Below are 15263 nucleotides of genomic sequence, written 5' to 3'. Positions count from 1 at the left end.
ACGCCGGCTCTTCAGCTTAGAAATGGAGATGAGCACCAACCCCCAGGGTCGGACACGACTAGGCTTAATGTCAGGAGACAACCTTTACCTTACTTTAATATATACAGTTGTCCCTATTATATGTATTATAATGTGTACGTAATATATACACACAAGCAACTGTAGTTGGCCCCATGTGTTGTTTGTGTGTATATACTACACACATACACATCTATCTATATACACATAATAAACGTGAAAATATGTATGTGTGTATGTGGCTGAGATATCCACTTCCACAGGAAGGCTCCCACAAATAGCTAAGACACTGCAGGTCACAGCGAGCGCCATGAACATGTCCAAGAGCCCTGTCAGTGTCCTCCACAGACACCATGCTCCCCACCACCCAAGTGAACGCTTTCATATGGGGATAATTTCATCCTAGATTTTCTGTTTTGCCTCCACCACAGACATCCCAGTGTCCCTTTCTCTTCCATTGCTGTGGAATTTGTTTGATCCTGCCCTTCCGCTCCCTTAACCCTTCCCTAATTTTTTGTATGGCACACAGCAAACAGAGGAATTGATCAGCAGCTGAACATACTAGAGAAGTTTGGGGAGAATTCAGCATGATTTATAGTTGTAGGTAGTGGGATGTATAGTTCACCTGCAATCAGTGAGCACTCTGAACCCCATCAAAGATGGAATTGGACCAAACTTGGCACACAGAGCCCCCAAGACCATAGAATCATAGAATCATAGAATAGTAGAGTTGGAAGAGACCTCATGGGCCATCTAGTCCAACCCCCCGCTAAGAAGCAGGAAATCGCATTCAAAGCACCCCCGACAGATGGCCATCCAGCCTCTGCTTAAAAGCTTCCAAAGAAGGAGCCTCCACTACAGTCCGGGGGAGAGAGTTCCACTGCCGAACAGCCCTCACAGTGAGGAAGTTCTTCCTAATGTTCAGGTGGAATCTCCTTTCCTGTAGTTTGAAGCCATTGTTCCGTGTCCTAGTCTGCAGGGCAGCAGAAAACAAGCTTGCTCCCTCCTCCCTATGACTTCCCCTCACGTATTTGTACATGGCTATCATGTCTCCTCTCAGCCTTCTCTTCTGCAGGCTAAACATGCCCAGCTCTTTAAGCCTCTCCTCATAGGGCTTGTTCTCCAGACCCTTAATCATTTTAGTCGCCCTCCTCTGGACGCTTTCCAGCTTGTCAACATCTCCCTTCAACTGCGGTGCCCAGAATTGGACGCAGTATTCCAGGCGTGGTCTGACCAAGGCAGAATAGAGGGGGAGCATGACTTCCCTGGATCTAGACGCTATTCCCCTATTGATGCAGGCCAAAATCCCATTGGCTTTTTTAGCTGCCGCATCACATTGTAGGCTCATGTTTAACTTGTTGTCCACGAGGACTCCAAGGTCTTTTTCGCACACACTGCTGTCAAGCCAGGCGTCCCCCATTCTGTATCTTTGATTTCCATTTTTTCTGCCGAAGTGAAGTATCTTGCATTTGTCCCTGTTGAACTTCATTTTGTTAGTTTCGGCCCATCTCTCTAGTCTGTCAAGATCGTTTTGAATTCTGCTCCTGTCTTCTGGAGTGTTAGCTATCCCTCCGAGTTTGGTGTCATCTGCAAACTTGATGATCGTGCCTTCTAACCCTTCGTCTAAGTCGTTAATAAAGATGTTGAACAGAACCGGGCCCAGGACGGAGCCCTGCGGCACTCCACTTGTCACTTCTTTCCATGATGAAGACGACGCATTGGTGAGCACCCTTTGGGTTCGTTCGCTTAGCCAATTACAGATCCACCTAACCGTAGTTTTGTCTAGCCCACATTTTACTAGTTTATTTGCCAGAAGGTCGTGGGGGACTTTGTCGAAGGCCTTACTGAAATCCAGGTACGCTACATCCACAGCATTCCCTGTATCGACCCAACTGGAGGGTCTTTGGGGAAAATTCACCTTGATTTGGGGAAGTTGTAGTTCACCTTTATCCAGAGAGCACTGTGAACCCAAACACCAATGGATCTGGACCCAACTTGGCACACATACCTGATATGCTGAAATTTGATTACTGGAAGGGTTGGGGGAACTGACGTCCTTTCTGGGAGTTGTAGTTCACCCACAACCAGAGAAACTCTGACCTCCACCGATGATGGACCTGGACCAAACTTGGCACACAGAACCCCCATGATTAACTCAACCTACTGGAGGAGTTTGAGGGGACTGACTCACCATAGTGGGAGCTCTAGTTTACCCTACAGCCAGAGAGCACACTGAACTCCACCGATGATGCATCTAGAGCAAACTTGCCCAACATAACAAACTTTAAGTACTGATGAAGTTTCTTGAGGTTAACCTGGTTTGATGTCAGTTGTAGTTAATCCACAACCTTATGCATTTTGTACAATTAAAAATTGACTTTTTTTAATCAACATGAGCAACGCTGGTACCCAAGCTATTATATAACATATGTTATAAAACTCCAGTATGCTGGTGATAATGTAGTCTGTGCTCATTCAGAAGAAGACCTTCAAGCCACTCTAAACACCTTTGCAGAAGCATACAAAAAGTTTGGCCTGACCATTTCTGCTACCTTGACAGCCACTTCTCCACAAAAATCAACATCAGTGCTGAACTACAACCCCGCCTAAGTTTTGGACGTGCAGCCTTCTTCTGAATGAAGCAGAGAGTGAGGATCGGGACATATGTAGGGATACCAAGGTGCTTGTCTATAAAGCTATTGTCCTCCCAACCCGGTTATACACCTGCAAAAGGTGGACCGTCTACAGATGTCACACTCAACTCCTGGAACGATTCCATCACCGTTGCCTCTGAAAAATCCTGCAAATCTCTTGGGAAGACAGGTGGACAAACATCAGCGTGCTGGAAGAAACAAAGACCACCAGCATTGACACGACGCTCCTATATCATCAACTCTGCTGGACTGACCACATTGTCCGAATGACTGATCACTATCTCCCAAAAACAGTTGCTATACCCCCCAACTCAAGAATGGGAAATGGAATGTAGTTGGACTGGAAAAGAGATTTAAAGGTGGGTTCAAAGCCAACCTTAAAAACTGTGGCATAGACATTGATAACTGGGAAGCCCTAGGCCTTTAGTGCTTTAACTGGAGGTCAGCTGTGACCAGTAATACTGTGAAATTCAAAGAGGCATGAATGGAGGGTGAAAGGGTGTGCCAAGAGGAAGGTGCGTCAAGCCAACCTTGACCGGGACCGCCTTCCACCTCGAAACTGATGTCCTCACTGTGGAAGAACATGCAGTTCAAGACTAGGTCCCTAAAGTCACTTACAGACCCACCGCCAAGACATAACACTTGGAAGGCCATCATCTTCAGAAAATGAGAGATTGCATAAGTGTGTGTGTGTGTGTGTGTGTGTGTAATTTTTATTTGGTGTGCAGTTTTGGTGAGGCTTGGCCTAGCACTATGGTATAATAAAAGGTTTTATTTCTGTTAAATTACATTCAGAGCAGCGTTGAATTCGGTCATACAAAGACAAAAGGTCTTTGTATGATCTCATAAAGCGTTACTCTGCTTTTTAAGTGCAAAGGGCCCTTCACACCATATAATCTTAGCAGTATGATTTCACTGTAGCTGCCATGGCAACATCATTCTATACTAGGAGCATCCGTGGATTTTGATATCCACAGCCAAACTCCAGCAAATATTTGAGGATCAACTGTGCTTAAAACCTCTTCTCATTTATGCCTAAAATGTGAATTGATAGTTTGACACCACTTGAACTGCCATGGTTCAATACTATGGCATTTGTATTTTTGGTTAGAGACCAGCACTCTTTGGCAGAGAAGGCTAAAGCAGGGATCCCCAAACTAAGGCCCGGGGACCGGATGCAGCCCATCAAAGCCATTTATCCGGCCTCCACAGCACAAGGGCAGAAGGGGGTTGGGCTAAATGACCCAAGGGGTCTCTTCTCTTCCAACCCTTATTATTATTATTATTATTATTATTATTATTATTATTATTATTATTATTAACAACATTGAGGCTGGGTGGCCATCTGTCAGGGGTACTTTGCTTATGCTTTCGGTGCACAAAGGCAGAAGGGGATTGGACTCTGGCCCAAAGGGTCTCTTCCAACACTCTTTTTGTTGTTGTTGTTGTTGTTGTTGTTGTTGTTGTTATTGCTCGGTGGCCAACTATAGTCCGGCCCTCCAATGGTCCAAAGGATCGTGAACTGGCCCCCTGTTTAAAAAGTTTGGGGACCCCTGGGCTAAAGGCTATGAGGAACTGCAGACCCCAGCATTCCATAGCACTGAACCATGGCAGTTAATGTGGTCTCAAACTGCATTAATTCTATAGTGTAAATGCACCCTGAGACACAGGCCTGTAGCGAGGGGGGATTTTTAGGGGTTCAACCTCCCCCCAAAATTTTTCAGGTTGAAAAAAAAACCTGGTTTACTCATGAATTTTAACTGGTTAACCAAATCCCCATGCTAAGTCTATGAGACGCAAAACATTAAGAGTACCTCCAGGCACTATCTCAAGCAGATATTGACAGGCCTGTAGCCGGGGAGGGGGTGCTAGGGGTTCACCCCCCCCCCCCCGAAATTTTCAAAACCCCTCCCGAAATTTTTTTCTGGCTACGGCCCTGCTGAGACACATCCTCTCAGTACTTTCATTCCCTGTACATTACTAAACTGCTTATATTGACTGCCAGCTACAAATGCTAGGCACCACCATCTGTGTTCATCTGGAATAAAAATATCCATTTTCTTTCAATCAGGATGATAAAGCCCCAAGCAGCTCTCCTTTTAGATTCGGGGGGGATGTGGAAAAAAAATACATCAAATAAATAAATAAAAGCATGGAGGTGATTTACATGCCCAAACTGGATCTAACAGGTGAGTTTTTTAAAGCTGCATTTCTCTTCTTGTTTTCTCACTAATAACACTGGGCAAGAAAGGAAGCTGCAAGGTTTCTCTGCTTCCCATTCTCCGCACTTTCATATTCTGTCACAGCTCAGGAGCTTTTTTAAATACCCATTTTGTCTAGAAATCGGAGGTGTTGTTGGACTACCAGATCCTTCCCAGTGATACTATAATACAATTAGGTGAAACTCTTATCTGGTGGCGATGTGGGTTCTGATCTGCTATGATCTACAATGCCTTTGTTGCTGTTACCGCAGCCGTCTTCGTGATGAGAACCACGTATTATATTTTAAGCATCCAGCACGTAGCGCCACTCCTTCTGGCCACATGTTCAGCTTTATTAATAATATCTGGCATGCAGCCTGCTTCCTCTTCTAATGCCTGCCTGCCCTCCATATAGTCACTTCTGTTTTTAATTACCGGTCAGCAACTCAATCAGGTTTTTGTCGTTATCGCACAATGGCTCTCAGTTAGGATTCCCACTGCTTTAACTATCATTTATGGTTTGCTAATGCATGTCATTCATGCAGTGTGGTCTTATAGTTGGACTTTTTAGCATGGTTGTTATCACTGCTTTTAACCAGTGAATTGGGATAGTCTGCCAACAGGATTGTAGCCAAAACACTAAGGCGGAATCTATACTGCATTGTATGGACACTGTAGACCAGAACTTCTCAAACGTTTAACATAGTGACACAACATTGTAGACATAGTAATTCAATTTTACTGCAAATCATAGGTTAAACTAACCCCTTATAAGATATAATGACACATATTTAAATTGGAATAAGAAAATATATGGAGTCACAACATATCTTAAATCCTTTCATGTATACTTTTTAAAATATACTAACTTTGCCCAGCCACGCATTGCTGTGGCTTATGGGAATCATTTGTTGGCCAGGTGGAATAGCAGTGAATAGCCTTGCAGCCTCAAAGCCTGGCTGTTTTCTGGAGTAGCTGGAGTAGCACCCTCAATCAATTCATTGCTCTTTATTTACTGTCCTGGTTTTAGAGATTATATTATTATGTATTATTATACCACAATAATTATTTCATATTATATTTATAATCTTATATTATCTGCTTAGAAGTGGATTATATGAGGCCCCTTCTACACAGCTGTATAAAATCCACACTGAACTGGATTATATGGCAGTGTGGACTCAAGATAGTCCAGTTCAAAGCAGATAATATAAGATTATAAATGGGTAATATAGCTGTGTGGAAGGACCTTGAGTCTACACTGCCATGTAATCCAGTTCAAATCAGATAATCTGTATTTTATAGGCAGTGTGTATCAGCCTAAGTGCACTCTGCCTGTGCCTTGGGTGTTATTTTGGCTGAGGGAGTTGCTAGGATATGAAGGGGGCAGGGCCTAAGGCAGCAGAGCCTACCTTTCTAACTGGCAGTTAGGGGGAGAAAGGCTCTTCCTCATCCTCTGTAATTTGGGCTATTTTTCTAGGTTTTTTTATTGAAAGATATATTTTGGATGACTATGTCTTTTGTGGCCAAATTTGGTGTGATTTGGTTCAGTGGTTCTGTTATTTATTCCATAGTTAAATGAACATTACATTTTATATATATAGATAGATGATATGTAAGACAATAACATGCATTTCCAAGATTTTTGTCATTTTTCATTACAGGGTTGTTGTATGTTTTCCGGGCTGTATGGCCATGTTCTAGAAGTATTCTTTCCTGACGTTTCGCCCACATCTATGGCAGGCATCCTCAGAGGTTGTGAGGTAGGGTGGATGCCTGCCATAGATGTGGGCGAAACGTCAGGAGGGAATATTTCTAGAACATGGCCATACAGCCCCGAAAACATACAACAACCCTGTGGTCCCGGCCATGAAAGCCTTCGACAACACATTGCTTGTGACATTCGCATGACACACCTACACACAGTTTAGAAAGCTTCATTGTAGACTCATATAATGAACTGCATTATATGAGTCTACACTGACCATATAATGTGGTTCCAAACTGCATTACATGACAGTGTAGATGGGGCCTAAGAAACAATATAGGTATTACCAGCTTGCTCTACTAAATCCAAAATGATTATAACAACAAGAACACAGATTAAGTATCCCTTATTCAAAATGCTTGGGACCAGAAATATATTGGATTTTTAAATTACATTTTGGAATACCTGCATTTGCATATATGTACATAATGAGATATTTCAGAGATGGTACCCAAGTCTAAATGTGGAATTCATTTATGTTTTATATAATGTTTATGTTTCATATACATGTAATCTGAAGATAATTTTATACACTATTTTAATAGTTTTGTGAAAAAGTTTGTGTGCATTGAACCATCAGGTAGCAAAAGTGTCACTATCTCAGCTTCCCACGTGGATAATTTTGGATTATTTGAATTTTGGAATTCAGGATAAATGATGTTCAACTGTAATAAGAAGAAGGAAGAGGGAGAGATAGCAGAAGAGGAAGTAAAAGCAGACAAAACAATGCAGTATGGATGCAGTATACTCAGTGACCACAGAATATGGACTGATGGTTGTAGAAGAAAACCAGCTAAATGGGAAAACAGATTGCAGTCACTTGTTGTAGTGTTTACTTGCATTCAGCAATGCAAATTGTAATCCATGTTGTGTATACTGTTTACAAGTAACAATGAAAAGGATAAAGTATAGGTTCTCTGGTGTTAAAGAAATATTGAACAAATGGATGTTGGTGCACGTTGGATGCATCTACATTGTAGAATGAATGCAGTTTTGTACCACTTTAACAACCTTTCTCAATGCTGTGGTCCTGTGCACCTGCGCAGGGGTTCAATCGCTCGTGCGGACAGGTGACGTAAGGCACGTCAGCCACCCGTCCGCACGAGCGATCGAACCCCTGCGCAGGTGCACAGGATCATCCGCCCTAAATGGGAGGTGTTAGCTGTCCCTGATTGTTTACTGTCTGGATTTCTCCTGTTTTCAGAGTGTTGTTCTTTATTTATTGTCCTAATTTTAGAATTTTTAATACTGGGGGCTATCTGGGTTATCTAAGCCCACACTGCCCTATATCCCTGTTCAATGTTTGGTGCTAAATTCGCAAATATAGTAATTCCTACATAATAGTACCATGTATTGAACTGCTTTTTCTATTGATTTGTTGTAAAACATGTTTTGGTGTTTAATTTGTAAAATCTTAATGTAATTTGATGTTTAATAGGCTTTTCCTCAATCCCTCCTTATTATCTGTTCCGGGTACCTACCTCTCCCCTAACTATAGCTCGCATTACTCACACTTTTTGGCCCAGTTCGTTTTAGGAGTCAACCCAGGATTTTATTAATGTATGATTTTTTGTATATGTGATTTTATTTGTTTTTAATCGATTTGTTTTTATATTGTGAATTTTATATTGTCTGTTTTGCCTGGGCGTGGCCCCATGTAAACCCCCCCGAGTCCCTTTGGGGAGATGGGGCGGGGTATAAAAATAAAATTATTATTATAATATTATTATTATCCAACATTTTCGCTTATCCAACGCTTTTATTTTTCAGTGATTGGTTTTGGGGGGGGGGGTGCCAAAAATGCTGTTCGCTTACATTTGAAAAATACCTAGGGCCGGCTCTGGAGAAGGCTAACTATATTTCCCGTAATTCCATATCAGTGAACTGTCACAGTTCTAGTGGGGTCAAACTGCATTCATTCTACAGTGTAGACACACCCATAGTTTGAAAGAACTGGGGTCTATAGGAATTACTGTTCAATATAGTCTTGAATATCCCTTGTGCAGAGGTGGTTAAAAGATGGGCTTTCAGATGTTAAGCTGCAGGTCCCAAAAGCCATAGCTAGTGCTGATGAGCACAAGGATGTTCGAATACAGTTTTTGTGCACCTTTGATTTACATCAAGAAAAGAAAGTCCTTTCTGCAGATGAATAAGCAAGCAGTTTCCTAAAAGGACACACAAAAAGAAAGGTTGTTGCCCGGTGTGTAGTGTAGTGAGAGTGGAAGCTCATTTTGTGGAACTTCATTTTGAGGCTTGACTCTTTTGCAATAACCACAAATCTAACTGAAAGGATACAATTGGGTAAGGGAGTGACTATGGCTGGATCTACACTACCCTAGAATCCAGTTTCAGGATGTGAATTAACTGCATGGAACTGAATTATATCAATCTAAACTGCTTGATAATCCAGATCATTGCAGTTAACCCACATTCTGAAATGGGACGATAGGGCAGTGTAGATCCAGCCTATATAATGGATGAGGGCTATTCCTCTAGTTAGGGCATACTTAAAGATACACGAGAGCTTGTCTACCCTTTGAGTATTGGCAGGAAGAATGATCAAGGATGCATCTATCCTGTTGAATTAAGGCAGATTGATAGCATTTAACTGCCATAGCCCAATACTATGGATTCCTAGGAGTTATAGTATAACTCTCCAGGAGATCAATAGGTTGGGGGAGGTTACCTGGGTGCAATTCCTCAAATGTATTGGTGTTGTTAACTGTCCTCAAGATGACGTCTTCATGTAGTGAGGCTATGAACAAATGACCTCCAGGTCACCCTGTCATCAACAGCCCTGCTCAGGTCTTGCAGACTCAGAGCAGCTATATTTTCCTTGATTGAATTTATCCAGTGAGCTCTTTCTCTTTTCCTACTGTCTTACCAAGCATTCATGCCTTTTCTAGTGATAGTGCAAAGTACAGTATAATAGTCTCTGTGTAATTATCTTAGTTTTTAATGAGATTTCAGTCTTGGTTTGTAGTAGGATGAATTTATTTGGGGTTTTTTTGTTTTTGGGGGGTTTTTTTTAGCAATCTAGAGTTCTTCTGGAGCATCTATTTCAAATGACTTGATTGGCTCCCTATTCTCTTTCTTCCCTATCCAGCTTCACACTCATACATAGAATTAGGGGTTACAGTGGCATGGGCCATCCTAACTTTAGTATATTACCATATACTTTGACAGTTCAGTATCTTGCCTAATTCTTTAACACCTCTCCTTCCACGTCCTAGTTTTCTTCTGCTTTCTTGATTGCAGTCTCCACTCTGGTGTATGATTGAGTCAAGGCATGGAAAATGTAGAACTATTTCAATGCCTAGGCTGTCAGGAAATAGGGTCATATCTTCATATGTGGTGGTCATGTAAAATTATACAAAAATTTTGGGAAATGATATTTAAAGAAATAAGAGCAATAATAAAAATAGAGATAATGAATACACCTAAATCAGCATTATTACTTATGCATGACAATATCCTCTCACAAGAGGAGAAAGAATTGGTTTCTAATTTGATAACTGCAGCAAAATTTCTAATAGCAAAAACTGGAAAGAAAAAAAGGAAATCCAATTAGAAGAATGGTACAGGGAAATTTGGAACATAGCAATTAATGATAAGCTTAAATTAATGATAAGCTAAAATTAAAAAGGGAATATCGAAACAAATAGATTTTTGGAAAATATGGAGAAAATTTATTGAGTATATTTTTAATGAGGGAAAGGGGTATATGCCAGCAACAGAGACAATGAAATATTGGACTTGTGAAACAGTATGAGTTGGTTGGTCCTGGTGAAGGTGGCACAAAATAAGGGGAAGGGAAGAGGGGGGAAAGGTATAACAATAATAATAATAATAATAATAATAATAATAATAATAATAATAATAATAATATGTATAAGTAGATAAAAGTAGTAGTAGTAGAGAGATATGTAGTAAAGTTGTAATGGAAAAGTCTAAAACTGATAAGAAATATGCTTAAAGATGTTTTGATTTTGATTTTTCTTTATTGTTGGATTGTATACAATATGATATGTTTAAGATACTGTAAAATGAGAAAAGAATGTATACTTATACATTTTGAATTATAAATTAATAAAAATAATATTAATATTAAAACATTATAAGTAGATAAAAGGTGTGTAGTAGAGAGATATGTAGTAAAGTTGTAATGGAAAAGTTAAAAAACTGATAAGAAATATGCTTAAAGATGTTCTTGTTTTTTTTTTTTTTTACTGTCGGATTGTATACAACATGATATGTTTAAGATATTGTAAAATGAGGAAAATGTAAACTTATACATTTTGATTGATAAATTAATTTTTTTTAAAAAATGAACATAAAAAAGAACTATTTTAATGCCTTCATTCTCTACTTTAGGAGCCGTGGTGGTGCAATGGGTTAAACCCTTGTGAACTGCTGATCGGAAGGTTGGGTTGCTGATGTAAAGGTTGTCAATTCGAATCTGCGAGATGGGATGAGCTTTGTCTGTCAGCTCTAGCTTGCGTGTACATAGGAGAAGCCTCCTACTAACACCTCTGGGTGTCCCCTGGGCAACGTCTCTGTACACGGCCAATTCTCTCACACCAGGAGTGACTTGCAGTATGTTTTCAAGTCGCTTCTGACATGATAAAAAAAAAAAATCTAAAGTCATTCAAACCATCTGTGGCCATTTTGTTTTGGTTTGTTTTCTAAAAGTGCCACAGTGAGAATTCCTTAAATACACCTTCAAAATACTGAGGAACATAGAGCAAAATGCACATATCTAACACACCTTATTAGGATCACGTTTCTGTTTCCCTGATCCCAATGGTTAGTACCATCCACAGCAAGCCCATTGAATCGCTGGCACTTAAGGAAGTGTTTACTTATGATGTTAGTCCTGGTTCAGTGGGTTATTGTTCTAGTTGAAATTTAACCGTTGCATTTAGGCCATTGTCCTTGCTGCATATTCTGTGTCAATTTTAATCCCTGGTACACACAAAGATGAAATGCACAGACATAGAAAACTCTGACTCAGGTACGGGGGAGGGATTTGCCTGCTGGGAATCTACAGATGGAAAACAAAGTGGGTGCTCTGATTTTTTTCTCTGCTTGTTACTTTATTTGAAATCTTCCAAGCTACGGATTTGCAGTGCATGATGCTCCAGATAAAAGTGCTGGAGGGGCTAGAGGTCATGCACGATGGGTAACACGATGATTTGGTCACGCTGGCATTGCCTACCTACAGTCAAAAACTAGGGGAGAGGTCAACCGAGAAGAGAAAAAAAAGAGGATCAGCAATGCAAGGTCAATTCCACAAGCTTGCATTGCCAGCAGTTTTGAAATAGAAATGAACTTGGGAACAGCGAACGCTGCCCCTTTACAAATGAGAAGTATTTTTGAATGGTTGCTGGCATGCTGTGGGATTGAAGAAGAAACCCCACTAGGCTTGGCATTTTGTGCTGGCGGTTATATGAGCCACGTTCCAAGCAGGGCTGTCCTGAAAAAGGGGGTCAAAGCTATGTCAGCTTGCCTTGTACACTTGCCTTGAGCACTTAATCCAAACGTAACATAGGCAACACATGCATGCAGGCAATGGGTGGGAAATGGCACTGATTTGCTGCCCAGGGAGAAGCGCAACAGAGTTCTTGCGACCCTGGAGAGGAATAGGTGTGGTAGTCTCCAGGACAGACCCCCCGGTCTTAAGGTTCTGCTTTTGAACGCCAGATCCGTCAACGGTAAGACAGCTGTCATTCAGGATTTGATCCTGGATGAGGGGGCGGATCTGGCATGCATCACCGAGACGTGGTTGGACGAGCTGGGTGGAGTGAATCTCACCCAGCTGTGTCCACCGGGTTTCGGGGTGCATCAGCAGGCCAGGGCTGGGGGGCAGGGAGGAGGAGTCGCGGTGATCTTTCGGCAGTCCATCGCCCTGATCAGATGCGCTGTTCCGCAATCTTCGAGGTCCGAGTGTGTCTTCTTGAAGGTGGGAGCCCGAGACAGCTTGGGGATTCTGCTGGTGTACCGTCCACCCCGCGACCCAGCAGTCTCTCTGTCTGAGCTAACAGAAGTGGTCTCCAATTCGGCCCTGGTCTCCCAACAACTCATAGTTTTGGGAGACTTTAACATCCATGCTGAGACCACATTGACAGGTGCAGCTCAGGATTTCATGGTTGCCATGACGACCATGGGGCTGACTCAAGTTATATCTGGGCCCACACATCAGGCAGGACACATGCTGGACCTTGTCTTTATTGTGGACGGTGGGACAGTCAGAGTGGGAGAGCAAAATATCCTTCCATTGTCATGGTCTGACCATCATCTGATCTGTTTAAGTTTCGCCGTGTCTTCTAACCTCCGCAGGGGTGGTGGACCCACTAAGATGGTCCGCCCCAGGAGGCTGATGGATCCGGATGGACTTCTGAGGTCTCTTGGGGATCTTCCTGTTCTGGAGACTGGCGATCCTGTTGATGTCCTGGCTGATCACTATAATAGTGAGCTGGCTAGGGCACTTGACACGATTGCTCCCGAACGTCCCCTCTCGCTTCGTAGAGTCACATCGACTCCTTGGTTCACTGAGGAGCTGGCTGTGATGAAGCGTGCGAGGAGGGGACTAGAGTGCATCTGGAGGAAATCTCAGGATGTGTCCGACCAAGCACGGGCTAAAGCCGCTATTAAGGCTTACTCCGTGGCTCTGCGAGCAGCCAGGAAAGCTTTCACGACTGCCCGCATAGCGTCTGCAGCCAACAGGCCATCGGAGTTGTTCCGAGTTGTTGGGGAGCTCCTGCGGCCTCCCGAGACCCAGGGGCTTCCTGATGACTTGGCAACTCGGTGCAGCGATTTCGCGCACCATTTTGCAGGCAAAGTTGCTCAGATACGCTGTGAGTTGGACTCCAGCTTAACTGTAGTTCCAGCGGAGGTAACCGAGGTACCTGTCTGTCCGCTCTTGTGGGATTCTTTCCGGCTTGTTCTTCCTGATGACGTGGAGGGGATTCTTGGGTCTGTGAGGGCGACCACTTGCGCTCTGGATCCTTGTCCTTCTTGGCTGGTTAAGCTGGCCAAAGATGGGTTGTTGGATTGGTTTGTGGCTATTATAAATGCCTCCTTGGGTTAGGGGTCAGTTCCATCCTGCTTTAAGCAGGCAGTAGTAAAACCATTACTAAAAAAGACCTCTTTAGACCCATCTGTATGTAACAACTACAGACCAATTTCCAACCTCCCATTTTTGGGCAAGGTTCTGGAGCGGGTGGTTGCCATGCAGCTCCAGGAGTTCCTCGATGACACTGATTTTCTGGACCGCTCGCAGTCTGGCTTCAGGCCTGGGCACAGCACTGAGACGGCTTTGGTCGCCTTGGTGGATGACCTCCGCAGGGAACTGGACAGGGGGAGTGTGACCCTGCTGGTTCTCTTGGACATCTCAGCGGCTTTCGATACCATCGACCATGGTATCCTTCTGGGGAGGCTCTCTGGGATGGGGCTCGGTGGCACGGTTCTGCTGTGGCTCCAGTCCTTCCTGGAGGGCCGTTCCCAGATGGTGAAGCTGGGGAACACCTGCTCGGACCCCTGGCCATTGACCTGTGGGGTCTCGCAAGGGTCTATTCTATCCCCCATGCTATTTAACATCTACATGAAACCGCTGGGAGAGGTCATCCGGAGTTTTGGAGGGTGTTGCCATCTCTACGCAGATGACACGCAAATCCACTACTCGTTCCCATCTGACTCCAAGGAAGCCCCTCGGATGATGAACCAGTGCCTGGCCGCTGTGGCGGACTGGATGAGGAGGAACAAGCTGAGGATCAATCCTGACAAGACAGAGGCCCTCCTGGTCAGTCGCGCATCGGATCGGGGTATTGGGTGGCAACCTGTGCTGGACGGGGTCGCACTCCCCCTGAAATCACAGGTCCGCAGTTTGGGGGTCCTCCTGGACTCAGCGCTGACGCTTGAGGCGCAGGTGTCGGCGGTGGCCGGGAGGGCCTTCGCACAACTCAAACTTGTGCGCCAACTGCGACCATACCTCGTGAAGTCTGACTTGACCACGGTGGTGCATGCCTTAGTTACCTCTAGACTGGACTACTGTAATGCGCTCTACGTGGGGCTTCCCTTGAAGACGGCCCGGAAACTACAATTGGTCCAGCGCTCGGCTGCCAGGTTAATTATGGGGGCGAGTTACAGGGAGAGATCTACTCCCCTGTTCAAGGAGCTCCACTGGCTGCCTTTTATTTTCCGGTCCCAATTCAAGGTGTATACCATCACATATAAAGCCCTAAATGGTTTGGGACCCACTTACCTTCGTGACCGTATCTCCTACCACAAGCCTACACGATCCCTTCGCTCATCAGGGGAAGCTCTCCTGTCCCCACTCCCGATATCCCAGACCCGCCTTGTGGGAACAAGGGAGAGGGCCTTTTCTGCTGTGGCCCCCCGATTGTGGAATTCTCTGCCCGCGGAGATTAGGCAAGCCCCCACACTAGCAGCCTTCAAGAAAGACTTGAAAACATGGCTCTTTCGCTGCGCTTTTGGAGAGTAACCATTTTATATTTCTTTGCCATTGCTCCCCCTAATATCTATCCTCCAGAATACCCCACTCCCTTATGACCCTGTTCGCTGTGGTTTTTATTTTTATGTCTTTCTCACCCCGAGTTTTAA

Source organism: Anolis carolinensis, chromosome 1 (assembly GCF_035594765.1).
Source record: "Anolis carolinensis isolate JA03-04 chromosome 1, rAnoCar3.1.pri, whole genome shotgun sequence".
Taxonomy (NCBI): domain Eukaryota; kingdom Metazoa; phylum Chordata; class Lepidosauria; order Squamata; family Dactyloidae; genus Anolis; species Anolis carolinensis.
This window is presented reverse-complemented; position numbering follows the sequence as displayed.